The sequence below is a fragment of the Jaculus jaculus genome, chromosome 6 (genome assembly GCF_020740685.1).
Source record: "Jaculus jaculus isolate mJacJac1 chromosome 6, mJacJac1.mat.Y.cur, whole genome shotgun sequence".
In the NCBI taxonomy this organism is placed as follows: domain Eukaryota; kingdom Metazoa; phylum Chordata; class Mammalia; order Rodentia; family Dipodidae; genus Jaculus; species Jaculus jaculus.
The window spans coordinates 156028543-156043919 of NC_059107.1; the positions used below are offsets into that span (position 1 = coordinate 156028543).

General features: G+C 54.9%; 1 protein-coding gene across 2 annotated transcripts in view; it reads right to left on the bottom strand.

Annotated features, from left to right (window-relative positions):
* The window catches only part of Kcnj4 (potassium inwardly rectifying channel subfamily J member 4), a 29371-nt gene extending 21063 nt beyond the window's left edge, over positions 1-8308 (bottom strand). Inside the window, exon 1 of one of the 2 annotated variants that reach the window (XM_045152862.1) lies at positions 7776-8308. The gene's annotated coding sequence lies outside the window, so the exon portion shown is untranslated. Of the gene's footprint in view, positions 1-1530; positions 1659-7775 lie in introns of those variants that run through there. The other variant, XM_004650310.3, reaches the window with a different exon arrangement.
* Positions 8309-15377: the final 7069 nt, after the last annotated feature.

Genomic DNA, 15377 nt, shown 5'->3' on the forward strand with positions numbered 1-15377 from the left:
GTCAAGCCAGCTGCCCAAGGTCATACCAGCAGAAACCCACAGCCAGTTCGGTCTGACCAGTCACCTCAAAGGTCCCACCCCCACTTCCCTGGGGGAGATTTTTATTCAAGAGTAACACAAGGGGTCATGAGGAACAGCTCCAAGCCCCAGGTACCCCCGTCTAATTCCTGGACACTCTTATACTCTGTTTCCAGCTGTATTCCTGACACCTCACAATAACTGCTCATCGCCCTAAAAGGTAAAGTGAGTCCTTATACCAGCTACCCAGCCTTTCCTCAGCCCGCCAGCAGCCTTCTGCTCACAGAGCTCAGGGCTCTCCATTGGAGGTCAGTGGGGCAGGACTGGTGACCCCATTCCACAGATATGTTAGATGAGGCTGAGGGAAGAGCATGACTTGCCCAGGCTCCTAGTTTCTGAGCTAGGTGGGTTCATTTCTAAGAAGCTGGACAGAGATGACATGAGGCTTGACAGCTAGTGTGGAGAACCCCAGAAAGCGTCCCTCCTTCCAACAGAGGATAGAGTTCTAGGCTCAGCCCTCCATTAAGTCAGCCCAGTGGCCAGCATCCCTCACTCCTTCCATACTGCACCAGATCCCTTACCTGAATGCCTTGTTTTTACATTTGCTCCCCTCATCAGAGGCCAAGGCAAGGCCACGTGTGGCTCTTGGGTCACTAGCAGCCCTGGAGGGCTGAGGACTGGATGTGGGGGAGGACTCAAGCCCCTCTCCCCCAAGTCTGCCTCCCCCGACCTGCTCCTTCAGCCTGCTCAGGAGACATTTTCTGGCTCTTGCTCAAGACACAGTTGGACCGCTCCAGCCTGACCCTGTCTAAGACGGCTCTCTGCCCTGCAGCCCAGGAACTGAGCAGAGTTTAGCTGGGGGCAAGTAGGCTGCTCCTGGTGTGTGTGTGTGAGAGAGAGAGAGAGAGAGAGAGAGAGAGAGAGGCACTTTCTGCAGGTGGCAGGGGACGTTAGCCCTGCTTGGGGGTCCCTGTAATTACTTTCCTCCTTAGTTTCCATCACCATAAACCCTGAAATGCCTCTTTCGCTAGACCTCTCCCCATCCACACTGGGGTCATCTGGCACAGAGCAGGTGCGCAAAACAGGTCTTCAAAACCAGAACCATTTGCAAAGAGGCTGCAGGTAGGGGGTGGGAAAGAGGCACCCCTTCCTTGAACCTTGCCACAAGTCACTTGCCTTGAAGTTCCTTGACATGACAACTGGGGTGGCTGGGGGGCTTACAAGGGTCATGGCCGGGACAGGAGGTCAAGATCATTTCCATCCATCTCTCTTGCTGACCGCCCAGACAAAGAAGCTCGGACAGCCAAACGGACCGAGCGTGCCAGCCCTGGGGAGTCACGGGATCGCGCCGAGAGCGCGCGCGGAGCGGTCAGGACCTTGGTCGAGGTTTTGTGCGGAGCAGGCGGGGTCAGAGAAGTGGACCTCGGGGACTCACAGACACTCAACGCGGCCAGACACACAGACGGACGGACGCACGGACAGCGCTCCACAGTGGGCGAGCGCCGGGCTTACCGCGGGGCTCAGGGTCCGAGGAATGTCTGGGCGGTGGCAAGCGGGCGCTACATCGCCCGGTGCAGTCGGGGCGGGCGGCGTCCCGGGCGCCGAGAGGAGTCCCGGCGTCACCTCCCTGCGGTGTCGCCCTGGGCGAGTGCGTCCGGCGAGGGTGTCGAGGTCCTGGCGACTCCGGACCGTCCCGCGCCGGGCCGGACAACTTTCAGTACTGCCCCGCGCCGCGCGCTGGGCGCCGCCTGAGAGTCAGCATCCTCGGGAAGCGGTGGGGAGCCGGCTCGGAACGCGAGGTCCCGGGGACCAGGGCGCCCCGCCACCGGTCTCGAGGCGCTCCCGCCCCGCCGCCGCCCCCGCGCGGTCCCCTGGCTGTCACTCGGGGCGTTCGCGCGCTGCCCCGCGCTCTGCGCTGCGCTGCGCTCCGGGCCCTCCCCTCCTCCAGCTGCGCGGGTGTCCTGGAGGCGTCGGGGACCCTTTTGACCTCGGGGATCCGGGGTCGCCTCTGCGCTCCCACCGGCCGGGCTGTGCGGTCACCTCCCGTCCCTGGCCGCGCTCCCCGCGCCCCAGTCCCTCTCGGTTCTTCTCCTCCTCCTCCTCCGCCGCCGCCGCCCCGCGCGCTCTCCGCCGCTCGCTCCCCGCGCGCCTCTGACAACCTCGCCGCCGTCGCCGCCGCGCCGCGTCCCCCGCCCCAGCCCCAGCCCCGGCCTCGGTTTGCCTTCCCCGAGGGCTAGCTCCTTCCCTGTCGCTGTCCCTCCCAACCCTGGTGCTGCGCGCCCCCCTCCCACTGCTCTTGTCTGGGACCCAGGCTCCCCCCACCACCCCGCCCCGGCTGCGTCCTCGGCTCGCCCGGGAGCCCGAGCTCCCGCCGCCCGCCCGCGGCGCGCCGAGAACTCCCAACTCGCCCGCCGCCCCGCTTTGCGAGACTTTCGCCCCTCCTCGCACGTGACCCGCGCCCCGCTGCGGAGGCCGCGCCCCCCGCTCCCCGCACCCCAGAGCGGGATCCCGGGAGGCTCGCCGTGCCCGGTGCGCTCGGCTTCCCGCCGCATCTGACCCGATCCCGCAGGGCCGGCGGCGCGGGGCCGGGGCTTGGGCGGGGGACGGGGGAGGGGGGGCGGCTGCACCGCTCCGGCTCCTGCCAGAATCCTGCCAGGGTTTTCCTTCTCTCTTCGTCGCGCTCCTCCCCGAGCCCGTTCGGAGAATCCGCTCCCGGCTTTGCGAAACCCCAGGGGGGCAGGTGGGCAGGGTTCCTCCGAGCCCTGAAGACGGGTGGGTGGGAGCGAGTCCGCCTGGGGTCCTGGGGCATTGGGGGCTTCTCTTTGGCGGTCGGTTTTCTCTGCCCCCCCCCTCCGCCCCAGTGGCAGCAGCTGAGGGCCCTAAGCATCCCACTCCACGAGACCACAGTATCTTGAGTTGGAGGGATCCTGACCATCGCCATGACTCCAGTTCACAGACCCAGAGATCTGAGAGTCAGACAAGCGCTAAAGCTTGCCCAAGGTCACCCAGCGGTGGCAGAGTCTGACCAAACTCCAGTCCTTGTTCTCTGATGTCCCCTATCATCCTTATTAAGCTGTCTTGATAAGGAAATACGGGACCCTTTCCCTCACTTTGCTGCCAAGGTGCCCAGGTTTGGGTCCCACACCATGGGGGCACTTCACAGACTCCGGGGAGCCAGCTATGTCTGTGGCCGTTCGGTCACCGAACTCTGGCCTCACTCTGGCCCTCGAAGGTGACGGGAGGGAAAGCACTCCACTCTGCAGACATTGGACATCTGAACACCAGCAAATAGTGGGCCAGCTGCACTTGCTGGTGCCTGGCTGGGGAAAACTGGGCCCAGGTCAGAAAGGGAGAGGGGCTGAGCTGGGTCTGGTCAGCAGTAGGAACAGGCAGAGAACCCACAGAGTCTCAATTCCCGGCTCCCACGCCATGTAGCTCTCCCAGCACAAGACTGGAGAGATGGCTTGGCGGTTCAGGCACATGCCTGTGAAGCCTAAGGACTCAGGTTCGATTCTCTAGGTCCCACATAAGCCAGATGCACATGCATCTGGAGTTTGTTTGCAGTGGCTAGAGGCCCTGGCATGCCCATTCTCATGCCCTTTCTTTTTCTCTGTCTCTAATAAATGAATAAATACAAATTAAATTTTTGGGCTGGAGAGATGGCTTAGCGGTTAAGTGCTTGCCTGTGAAGCCTAAGGACCCGGGTTCGAGGCTCGGTTCCCCAGGTCCCACGTTAGCCAGATGCACAAGGGGGCGCACGCGTCTGGAGTTCGTTTGCAGAGGCTGGAAGCCCTGGCGCGCCCATTCTCTCTCTCCCTCTATCTGTCTTTCTCTCTGTGTCTGTCGCTCTCAAATAAATAAATAAATAATTTAAAAAAATAAAATAAAATTTTTAATCTGGGCATGGTGGTGCACGCCTTTAATCTCAGCACTCAGGAGGCAGAGGTAGAAGGATAGCCGTGAGTTCAAGGCCACCATGAGACTACAGAGTGAATTCCAGGTCAGCCTGGGCTAGAGTGAGACCCTACCTCGGAAAACCAAAAAAAGAAAAAGAAAGACCAACGATACACAAGGCACCACAGTTGTCCCCCTTCTTGTGGGCTCTCTCTCTACCCTAAAGGACCCAGTCTCAGGTCCTCAGCATGGTGCATAATTCGGTCCCCCTTTATCCGGCACACCGTATACCTACACATGTCCCCTGACTCCCACGAGTTCCAGAACACAGCGGATGCTTTTATACCTCTGCCTGCTCATTCTATTCCCTCTGCCTTAAATGCCCTTGGTCTTGTCTGTCCAGAGCCTACTTGCTATTCTCCAAGCCCAGTCTCAGGACCACTTCCTGAAACAAAAGCCATTCGCTTACCTATTCCTTCACTCAGCTAGCCCTGGACACAAGCAGCCCCTGGGCTAGGCACAAGTATGGCTCTTGCTTAGTAAGTTTGGGAATCAGGTCAACTTGGCCTCAAAAGCACTTCAGAGCTTAAGTGAGACTTTCAGCTAACAGCCCCCTGCACACGGGTTGATTAAGGCAGTTTGCTGCTCACATCAGGCCTCCAGAAACATGGCAGATCCTATTAGACCACGTTCAGTACTTTGGACCTCTGTTCCCCACCTGACTCCCTGTCCTGGCCTTGCTGTGCCCTTGGGCAGACTGCCAAGACTGGTGCTCCCTGGCATGAATCCTCAGTGCATGGATGGGTCCAGGGCCTCCAGCACTCTGAGTATTCACTTAGCAACTGATGGATGCTTGATACCTACTTCGGCTTTGAACGCGTTGAATGTGACCTGCAGTGTCTTCCCTGGGTAGCTCTCCTGGGAGTGTGAGATGCAGGGAAGGAGAAAGGGGGCGGGCACAGTGTCAGGAACAGCTAGATCAGTACATTAACTCACAGACTGAGTGCCCTGCGCCAGACCCTTGGGAGGCATGGGCTCACCTCACTGGGCCTGGGGAGCGGCTGTTGAGTCCATGAGACAAGGTGGGTGGGATGGAAGGAGGAGGCGAGGAGAGTCAGGAAGGGCAGCTCTAGGCCAGAAGAGGTTCAGGGATGCCAGGAAAGAGAGTCCTTCCTGCCCCATCAAACCCAGAATGATCTTAAAGCTAACCTCACCAGGCTGGGCCTTGATTTTTCCACCTGCAGTGCAGGAAGGATAAGACCCCTTTTGAGCAGCTACTTTGAGGAGGAGTAAAGAATATAGGGAAGGGGGCTGGAGAGATGGCTTAGCGGTTAAGTGCTTGCCTGTGAAGCCTAAGGACCCCAGTTCGAGGCTCGGTTCCCCAGGTCCCACGTTAGCCAGATGCACAAGGGGGCGCACGCGTCTGGAGTTTGTTTGCAGTGGCTGGAAGACCTGGCGCGCACATTCTCTCTCTCTCCCTCTATCTGTCTTTCTCTCTGTGTCTGTCGCTCTCAAATAAATAAATAAATAAATAAAGAAAGAAAGAAAGAAAGAAAGAAAGAAAGAAAGAAAGAATATAGGGAAGGCCTGGCCACGGATCATGCCATATTCCAGTAGCTTCTGCCCCTGCTGGAAGTGGGAGGGATGATATGAAACCAGTCTGCCTGTGTGTGTGTGTGTGTGTGTGTGTGTGTAAGGGGTCTCAGGGACCCCTTATTTATTTACAGAGAGAGAGAGAGAGAGAGAGAGAGAGAGAGAGAGAGAGAGAGAGAAGACAGACAGACAGACAGAGATAAATGGTGCACCAGGGCCCCAACTGTTGTAAAGGAGCTCTAGATGCACCTGCCACCTTGTGCATCTGGCTTTACATGGGTACCGAGGAATCAAACCAGGGTCATTAGGCTTGGCAGGCAAGCATCTTAACCACTGAGCAATCTCTTCAGCCCCCTCCCCGTGGGACAGGCTTTTTGACATCTGTGGACCTCAGAGGCCTTATCTGTACTGCAACAGTCTATCCTTGGTCTCCAAAGGACAGCAGGCCTTGCCGTTATCTAATACAGAAGCAAGCTTGCATAGGGTGAGGAGAACAAAATGAGCTTGTCACTGCTCTGGACCCCTGTAAGCATAATCTCTGTCCCTACAAGAACTCTATGATGCAGGCTCTGTAGGAAGGGAGATTGAGGCACGAGGATGGTAAGCACGCAGCCACAGGGGGTGGAAACAACTTTCTGGAAGAGTGAGCGTTGTGTTAAAGTGAGATGAGGGATGATGGTCCTTTTCTGTGTGTCCACAGTACAGCAGCCACCTGCCCAGTCCCGTCAGGAATTTGACCCTCACAGCTCTATGAGGCAGGTACACAGACCGACTAACCCCTACGGTGGCTTGCCAGGTTCAGTTAGAATAAGAAACTATGTATGAGTCTGGATTTGAACTCTTAGGTTCTGGAGAAGGGTCATCCCAGGCCAGCAGAATGCTTGCTAGACCACATGCTCCAGGAGCCTAATCAAGCCTCCTGGGTCAGCACGGGAGGGGAGATGTGGGGCAGGGGGTCTTGGGCCATAGAGGTGAGATGGTTGGAGGGAGGAGAACCTGGAAATGGCAACATCCCAGAGTCCAGAGGTTTTGGGGGTAGAAAGTTATTGAAAGTCTAGCCGTCCATTGCACAGATGAGGCAAACTAAGGCCACCCAGCTGCTTAGATGAGGCATCAGATCAGGGAACAGCTGGGCTGCCTCAGAGCTCTACAGTCTTGGCTGCTCTGAGGGGGAGGGGCGTGCAGAGTGGAGAAAGGGATATAGGTGGTCCAGAAGTCCAGTTCCCATCCCCGCAGGCTGTGCCTTGAGGTGGAGGGCTGCAGGGGTCTCTCCCACCCTTGGTCCCCATCCTCACCCACCGCCCAGCACTCAGTAGTCACCAGGGTGGAATATTTTAGCACCTATAGAAAAACCGCCACAGACGGCCGTGGCAGCTGTTGCTAAGGAGATACTCCCAAAATAGCCCCCCTCCGCCAACCTTTCCTGCTGCTGCTCCTGCCGTGGGGAGGGGCGGAGGCCAGGCAGTGAGGGGTGTCATGTGAGCCCTGGCCCCAAGCTCGCCCACACTACCCTAGCCCCTGAGAGCCACTGCGGCCACAGACGTGGGCAGCCCCAGGTCTGCGGAGGGGGGCAGGTGTTGGCCTGTGCCTCACCCCAGCTCTCAGCCGGAGGAAGAGGAAGAAGATGACAGGTGAAGTGAAACGGGAAGCAAGGAACCCCTGCTCCCAAGACCACCCCCCCCCCCGCTACTGCTGCGCCCGCACGACCTTAGATCCCAACAGCTACACACACATGCACGCCTGCACACCCCAAGTGCTCCTCGCCCACGCCCACCTTGATATGTATGTGAACCCGAAAGACACCACGTAGATGCCCGGTAAACACAGATGCCGCGAATACACACCACACACCACATGACATGGCGTGCAGCCATAAATACACACGTTCACATACACAGACTCAAACACACATCCCATGTGCACACACACACCAGAGCATGCATACCAGGCACACACACACACACGTAGAGGTAACCCTTCCAGCACATGGTCACACACGCTCACAGATACAACTGCCCAAGTACATTCCCAGCACGTGGCATTCGAAGGACATTCGGTTACCCAGTGGACTCTGTCCAGGGCGCACGTAGGTCCTGGGTCTCCAAATACCCTCACTTAGTGGGGGAACTGTCTAAGTCACAAGAGGAGGGGGACAGGTGGGTGGATGGAAGGTCGTGCCTGGTAGAGTCTGAGGACCAGAGAGCATCGAAAGTCCCAGAAGAGTTGCCCTGGGCTCATTCCACGGAGAAAGGAATGTGGGGTGGACTCACCTGAGGACTTGAACCCTCTGGGCATGGAGGGCTCTGACACCCAGCTTCGCCGTGCAGCTGGTTGACTCGCAGGCTGCCCTTGGGGCTGGGATAATGAATGAAGAGGACAAGATGGACCTGGAGAGTCACCGGTGATAGCCCTTGGCATGTGCAAGGCACTTTACAGTTCACACGCTGCTTTTACATACTTGGTGACAGCCACTTTGACGGTCCCATCTCTGCGACCCAGAGAGGAGAAGGGACTTCAAGACCTCTAGACAGCAAGTTACTAGCAGAGCTGGACCCAGAACCCCAGGAGCTGCCAGCGCCCAGCGCTGCGTGCCTTCCACGTGTCTGGACAGCTCCGTCGGGATGCAGGCCACTGAGTTTCGGGCCTGGCTTTGCCCTCTTGACCCAGTGATGCTGGGTACTCAGCCAAGCCCTCCGTCTCCCCACCTGGAAAGCCGAGAAGGAATCCCCAGGGTTGAATCAAGCTGCAGCTTGTGGCTACACTAGGGATGGGGGTGTGGTGCCTGCCGGATGCCCTCGGAACGCTAGCGCAAGGACGAAGGGGGTCCAGCCGCCTCCCCTTCCTCAATGGTCCAGCCGCGATCTCTCTCCAGCCTCGCTCCGTGGCTCCGGTTCAGAAATCCGGGCTCCGGGTCTTGGCGGGCGCCTCGTCACTCTGGAGACGCGGAGAGCGGCTTGCGGTTGCCGTGGGAACCTCGCCAGGGCTGGGCGCGCGCGTGGCGCACGACTCCCGGCGCCCGGCGCAGGGCCCAGGCTGCCCCGCCACAGCCGCAGCGACAAAAAGACACCTGTCGCCAGCTGCGAGGGCAGAGGCGTCGCGACCCCTTGATGCCTTTCTTCTTCTTCTTCTTTTTTTTTTTTTTTGGTTTTTCGAGGTAGGGTCTCATTCTGGTCCAGGCTGACCTGGAATTAACTCTGTAGTCTCAGGGTGGCCTTGAACTCACGGCGATCCTCCTACCTCTGCCTCCCGAGTGCTGGGATTAAAGGCGTGCGCCCGGCTTGCCTTTCTTCTTTTAACTAAGCTGTAAGCGCTGCGGGTGGCAATTTTGTATATGCACACAGCCCGTGTCACCAGCAGTTGGTCAAGACACAGTGTCCTAGGGGTCTTCCACCTCCTGGTGGAATCCAGGTCACTGCGGACGCAAGGATTCCTTACTATTATTATTATTTTCTCTATGGTCCACTTTTCAGGCCCTCTTTGGGCCTCTAGGGGAATCCATGTGTGATTTACATCTGTTCCCCCACAAGGCGGCTAAAAAAAAAAAAAAAAAAAAAAAACTTTGCTAACTGTAGGGCTGGGAAGATGGACCGGCGGTTAAAGGCACCTGCTTGCAAAGCCTATAGGCCCAGGGTTCAGTTCCCCTGTGCCAACATGGAGTCAGATGCAGAGAGTGGCACATGCATATGGAATTCATTTGCAGTGGCAAGAGTCTCTCTCTCTCTCTCTCTCTCTCTCTTTCCCTTTCTCTCTCACTCTCAGTTTGCAAATTAAATAAAATATATTTTCAAGAGTGGTGTGGCATACTCTTTTAATCCCAGCCCTCGGGAGGCAGAGGTAGGATTGCTGAGTTCGAGATCAGCCTGGGACTACAGTGTAAGATGCAGGTCAGGGGACCCTACCTGCAAAGAAACAAATGTAAAAACTAGTCTGGTCTGGCGTGATGGTGCATGCCTTCAATCCCAGCATTTGGGAGGCAGAGACAGGAGGATTGCGATGAATTCTAATCCCACCCTGAGACTAGAATTCCAAGTCAGCCTGAACTAGAGAGAGAGAGAGAGAACTTTGCTAACTCTAACCCCCATATCTACCCGATGAGGTGAGTACATGGTTTATACCCAGGTTACTAGTGCAAAAACTGTGACTTGAGATATTCAGTAGTGTAAATTTGGGCAGTTGCTATAGACTTGATGTTCATCTCTTTCCCTCTCTTGGGCTCCTTTCAAGAGAAATACAGATAGAATTGGGCCATTTCCTGTCCCATGTCTTTATGCATTTTGTTACATCTACTTGGGAATCACTCTCTCCAGATTTTGTCCTTGAGGCCAGCTTCCACTCAGCCTCTAAATTCACCTAGATCCTGAGAATACAGAGTGAATTCCAGGTCAGCCTGGGCTAGAGTGAGACCCTATCTCAAAAAAAAAAATCCACCTGGAGAGTCACTTCCCCTCACACTGTTCTGAACTATGATCCTGTTTACAATTTCCCCAAGCCAGGGTTATTAACTCTGTCCACTGTGTCTTGTCCAGTGTCTGCACAGCCCCCCAACTCTCACCCCAAGGGTCTGGGAAGAACCCTGGAGCCTGCATCAATTTCCCGCTCTCAGGGTGCTTGGCACACAGCTGGTCTTCAACACATGTTTTCCCGGATCTAAAAGTGGAAGGGAGGGTTTACATCCTCGGCTTTGGGAACTGTAAAATGCCACCAGCCCTGCACCTGCCTGGCATCACTGGAGATATTGAGCATGGAAAGAACTTCTGGAACACGTGGGGTGGAGCTGCGGGGAAAGAAAGGCAGCTGGGAGCCGAGCCCAGCCCTGCTGGATTGTCTGAACACCCAGGCTGGGACCTCAAATCTAGAGGAGTGACTATTGCTGAGGCCAGGCCACCTCAGGGGCCTCTGGGGAGGTTTGGAAAGTCTAGGGATTCCGCGTTATAGTCTCCTTTCCCTCAGGGACCCAGCTGGAGAAACAGCAGATTGGTGGTAGGGTGTCCTGAGGATGTGATTTTTCACTTTACACCCTATTTCCTTCCATACAGAATTGGAAGCAGTTTGCAGGATATTCAACACAATGGGGAAATACAGCAAAGGGCTAAGACCAGTAAGGTACAAGTGGTTATGTAGGCAGACATCTATTCTGTAATTGAGCGACTCGGCCATTCTCTTTCCCATAACTTCGACCTCAGACACACAAACTGCTTAGTGAAAGGAAGACACTCCTTGCCCTTTGAGCGGAAGGAAAATTTCTCTCTTGGCTTCTCCTCAGCTGCATTCCCACACCAGGCATATTCTAGGTGTCAGGAATTTGAGGCTTACAAGGAGTGAGGAGCTGTGATGGCACACCCCTTTAATCCCAGCACTCTGGGAGACAGAGGCACAAGGATCGCTGTGAGCTTGAGGCCAGCCTGGCACTACAGAGTGAGTGCCAGGTCAGCCTGGGCTAGGGTGAGACCCTACCTCAAAAATAAAAAAAGAGTAAGGGACTTGCTCTAACCCATCTAGCATGAGGAACAGACGGTCAGTAATAACGACAGCTGGTTTCTGGTTTGGGCGAGAGTGAAGCGATAATGGTGGCTGGAGGATGGGTTAGAGTGAAGTGTTTTAGATGTGTAAAGCATTTACTCTTGGGTTTTTTGTTTGTTTGTTTGTTTATTTATTTTTTGAGGCAGAAACTCCTTATGTAGCTTACACCGGCCTCCAATTTGAGTCAATCCTCCTGCCTCAGCATCCTGAGTGCTGGGGATTGCAAGTGTGCACCACCACACCTGCTTTTGTGGGTGCTTTGAAGGTTGCTACCCCTTAGAGATGAGATGGAGGAGAAGAGGTGGTGCTGACTACTAAGCACAGAGTGCTAGAACTTTGGGGGAAGGAGGCCGATGTGGCTTGCAGTAGCAAGAAACACCTTCACGCCTGTGCTTCCCCACCTGTAGAATGAGGACACAGAGGCCATTTCACAGGAGCCTTGGGAAGAATGGATGCTAGAACCATGAAATAAGCAATCAGAAGCTTATCTTCATTTATTCCCATTTGAAAGATGGAAGAGGGCTAGAAAGATGGCTAAGGTACTTGCCTGCAAATCCAAAGGACCCAGTTTTGATTCCCCAGGACCCACATAAGCCAGATGTACAGGGTGGCACATGCATCTGGAGTTTGTTTGCAGGGTTAGAGGCCCTGGCATGCCCATTCTCTCTCTCTCTCTCTGCTTCTTTCTCTGTCTCTCTTAAATAAGTAAAATATTAAACAAAAAAGATGGAAGCGGTGAGGCCTAGAGAAGGAACATGCTATAGTCAAGGCCACAATGGCAGGCCCAGGATAAGGTCTGGGCTGTGGGGTCACCCCGCCTGGGTTCTATGGCACTCCTTGGACCTCCTGCACTTGGCCAGTCCCCCTCAGTGTTTACCTGGAAGAAATGAAGGGAAGGGGAGGGCTCAGTTGTGTCCCAGCCCCTCTTTGACAGCTGGGCTCCTTCCCAGGAGGACAGATGTGTCACCAAATGGCAGAGGCATGTGCTTCCCCCTGGCTTGAGGAGGAGGTGGGTGCTGAGAAGGAGATGCCAGCTGCTTGGGCAGCCTCACCTGAGGGATTTAAATAGCTACCACCTTCTCTGGGCACTAGCAGAGAATGGGGAGGCATCTGGGCAGGGTTGAGGGAAGAAGGGAACGGAGAGTCTGAGGGCTGCCTCTTCCTGGAGCGTCAAGCTCCATCGGTACTGGGCTGGAAGACCTGCTGAATGGGAGGGCCTGGCTAGCATGTCCCATGGTGCCTGGCTTCAATGATTCTTCTTATTATTTTTATTTTATTTTATTTATTTGAGAGAAAGAGAATGTGAATGGGTGTACCAGAGCCTCTAGCCACTGCAAATGAATTCCAGATGCATGTGCCACCTTGTGCATCTGGCTTTACGTGGGTACTGGGAAATCAAACCCAGGTCCTTGAGCTCTGCTGGCAAGCACCTTAATCACTGAGCCATCTCTCCAGACCTCATTGCTGTTTGTAAAAAAATATTACTTATTTATTTATTTTGCAAGAGAGAAATAAACAGACAGAGAACAAGTGAGCCTCCTGCCTCTGCAAACAAACTCCAGATGCATGCACTACTTTGTGCATCTGGCTTTATGTGTGGGCTGGAGAATTGAACCCAGGCCGTCCGGCTTTGGCAAGTGAGCACCTTTGATGGATGAGTCTTCTCTCCAGCCCGGTTTTCGTTACTGGAAGTTCCCAGCCAGCACAGAAGTCCTCACTCTCACGTGGCTCCTACTCCGGCTCACTCTCCTCTCCCGGCTGGTTGCTCCAGCAGGGCAGAGCAATGAAGTAACTGTAGGTTGCCTAGACACCAGGCTACTGAGGGACGTGTCATCTGTGTGTCCTTCAGCAAAGGATCTCACCTCCTTTTTTGTTTGTTTGTTTGTTTTGTTTTGTTTGTTTGTTTTTCAAGGTAGGGTCTCCCTGTAGTCCAGGTTGATCTGGAATTCACTATGTAGGCTCAGGGTGGCCTTGAACTCACAGCGATCCTCCTACCTCTGCCTCCCCTGTGCTGTGCGTCACCACGCCTGGCTGATGTCACCTCTTTGAGCCTCAGCTTCTCCACCTGCAGCCTGAGCCTGGCCACGCCTCCCTCCGTGAGTCACCTCAGGAACTTTGGTTGCATCCCCCGACCACCTGGAGTCTTCTTAGCCTCAGATTCCCACAACCATCCTGCCAGGCCTTCAGCTTGACCCAGGGGGGAAACCCAGGGCTACTTGTACTGAGGGGCCAGGAAGAGCTCTAGAACATGGAAGGGACGGGCTCTCATCCCAGAAAAGCCTCTTTTGGCCATCTGTGGCAGCACAGCAGTGAGAAATCAGTTGTTTAGGGAGAGATCAGGGTCCCAAGTAGGGGAAGGGATGACGGGGTCAAAAAGAAGCCAGTAAGGCCCTTGGCTCACTTGCTTCACTGCATATATGTATGTATGTATGTATGTACATGTGTGTGTCTGGAGAAATGGCTTAATGGTTAAGGCAGTTTGATTCCCCAGGACCCTCGTAAGCCAGATGCACAAGGGGGCACATGCATGTGGAATTCATTTGCAGCTGCTGGGGGCCCTGGTGCCCCCATTCTCTCTCTCCCTCTCTCCCTGCCTATTTCTCTCTCTCTCTCTCCCTCTCTCTTTCTCTCTCAAATAAGTGAAGAGAGCCAGGCGTGGTGATGCACGCCTTTAATCCCAGCACTCTGGAAGCAGAGGTAGGAGGATTGCTGTGAGTTCGAGGCCACCCTGAGACTACATAGTGAATTCCAGGTCAGCCTGAGCTAGAGTGAGACCCTATCTCGAAAAGACAAAAAACATAAAAATAAATAAAAAATACTAAGAAACCCCATATATAAATAATAAATATTTAATAACATTATTTTGGTTTATATAACAATATAATGTTTTTTGAGGTAGGATTTCACTCTAGTCCAGGCTGACCTGGAATTCACTATGTAGTCTTAGGGTGGCCTCAAACTCACTCATGGTGGTCCTCCTACCTCTACTTCCCAAGTGATGGGATTAAAGGCATGCACCACCACAACTGGCTAAGAATATTTTTATTTATTTGCAAGAGAAGAGAGAGAGAGAGAGAGAAAGAGAAAGAGAGAGGGAGAAAATATGGGTGCACCGGGACTTCTGGATGCTGTAAATGAACTCCAGATGCATGCACCACTTGGCGCATCTGGCTTTACATGAGTACTGAGAAATCAAACCCCAGTTGTTAGGCTTTGCGGGCAAGTTCCTAAGTGCTGAGCCCTCCATCTCTCCAGCCCCTCATCCACTTCACTTTTCACAGAATCAAAGGCCCAAGCTCAGAGAGGGTGGCTGACCTGTTCAAGGGCCCACCATACTCTGAGGACTCCCTCCCCTCCAAGGTTCTTCACTTCCACCCTGCCTCTCACCCTTTTCTCTCTTCTGGCCTATGAGTCTCTGTCTAACATCTTAGCGCACCAAGAAGGTGGGGCAGGCATGAGGGTCCTGGGTCCTCTGGACTCACTTGGTCTCCTTTCACACTCCCCACAACCTTACTGTACAGAGGTCAACACTGAGACCCTAGAGGGGGGACAGAGATCAGCCTGACTCCATGCCGGAGGGTTGTCCACTGCCCCATGAACAAGATCAGGTCACCCCAGTGTGGCTATCCAAATTAACAGGCAGGAAAGTGGAGCCCCGTTGAGCTTTCCCACAAAACCCAAGGACTGGGGGCTGCAGAAGATGGCTTAGCGGTTAAGGCGTTTGCCTGCAAAGCCAAAGGACCCCAGTTCGATTCCCCAGGGCCCATATAAACCAGATGCACAAGGAGGCACGCGCAACTGAAATTCATTTGCAGTGGCTAGAGACCCTGGCGCACCCATGTGCTCTTTCTCTCTCAAATAAATAAACTCTCTCTCTCTGTCTGTCTATATATATATAGATAGATAGATAGATAGATAGATAGATAGATAGATAGATAGATAGATATGTAGTAAAAAAAAAAAAAAGGCCGGGCATGGTGGCTCATGCCTTTAATCCCAGCATTCGGGAGGCAGAGGTAGGAGAATCGCCGTGAGTTCGAGGCCACCCTGAGACTAGAGTGAATTCCAGGTCAGCCTGAGCTAGAATGAAACCCTACCTCGGGGCGGTGGGGTGGCGGGAGGGGGTTGGAAAGCCAAGGACGGAGATGTCTGCAGCCCAGGAGGATGACAAAGGCCGTGGGGTTACCACTTCCAGGACGCAGAGCCCTGGCAGTCGGGACCCAGGTGCCACCAGGCCACGAGCGGAGAGGCAGAGACGGGGAGCTGAGGCCCGGTGGGCTCTGTCCCCGGTGGATGGCTGCCGTTCCTGGCAGAGGAAGGACCCCTCTTGCGGGCGGCGGGGGCGCAGGCTG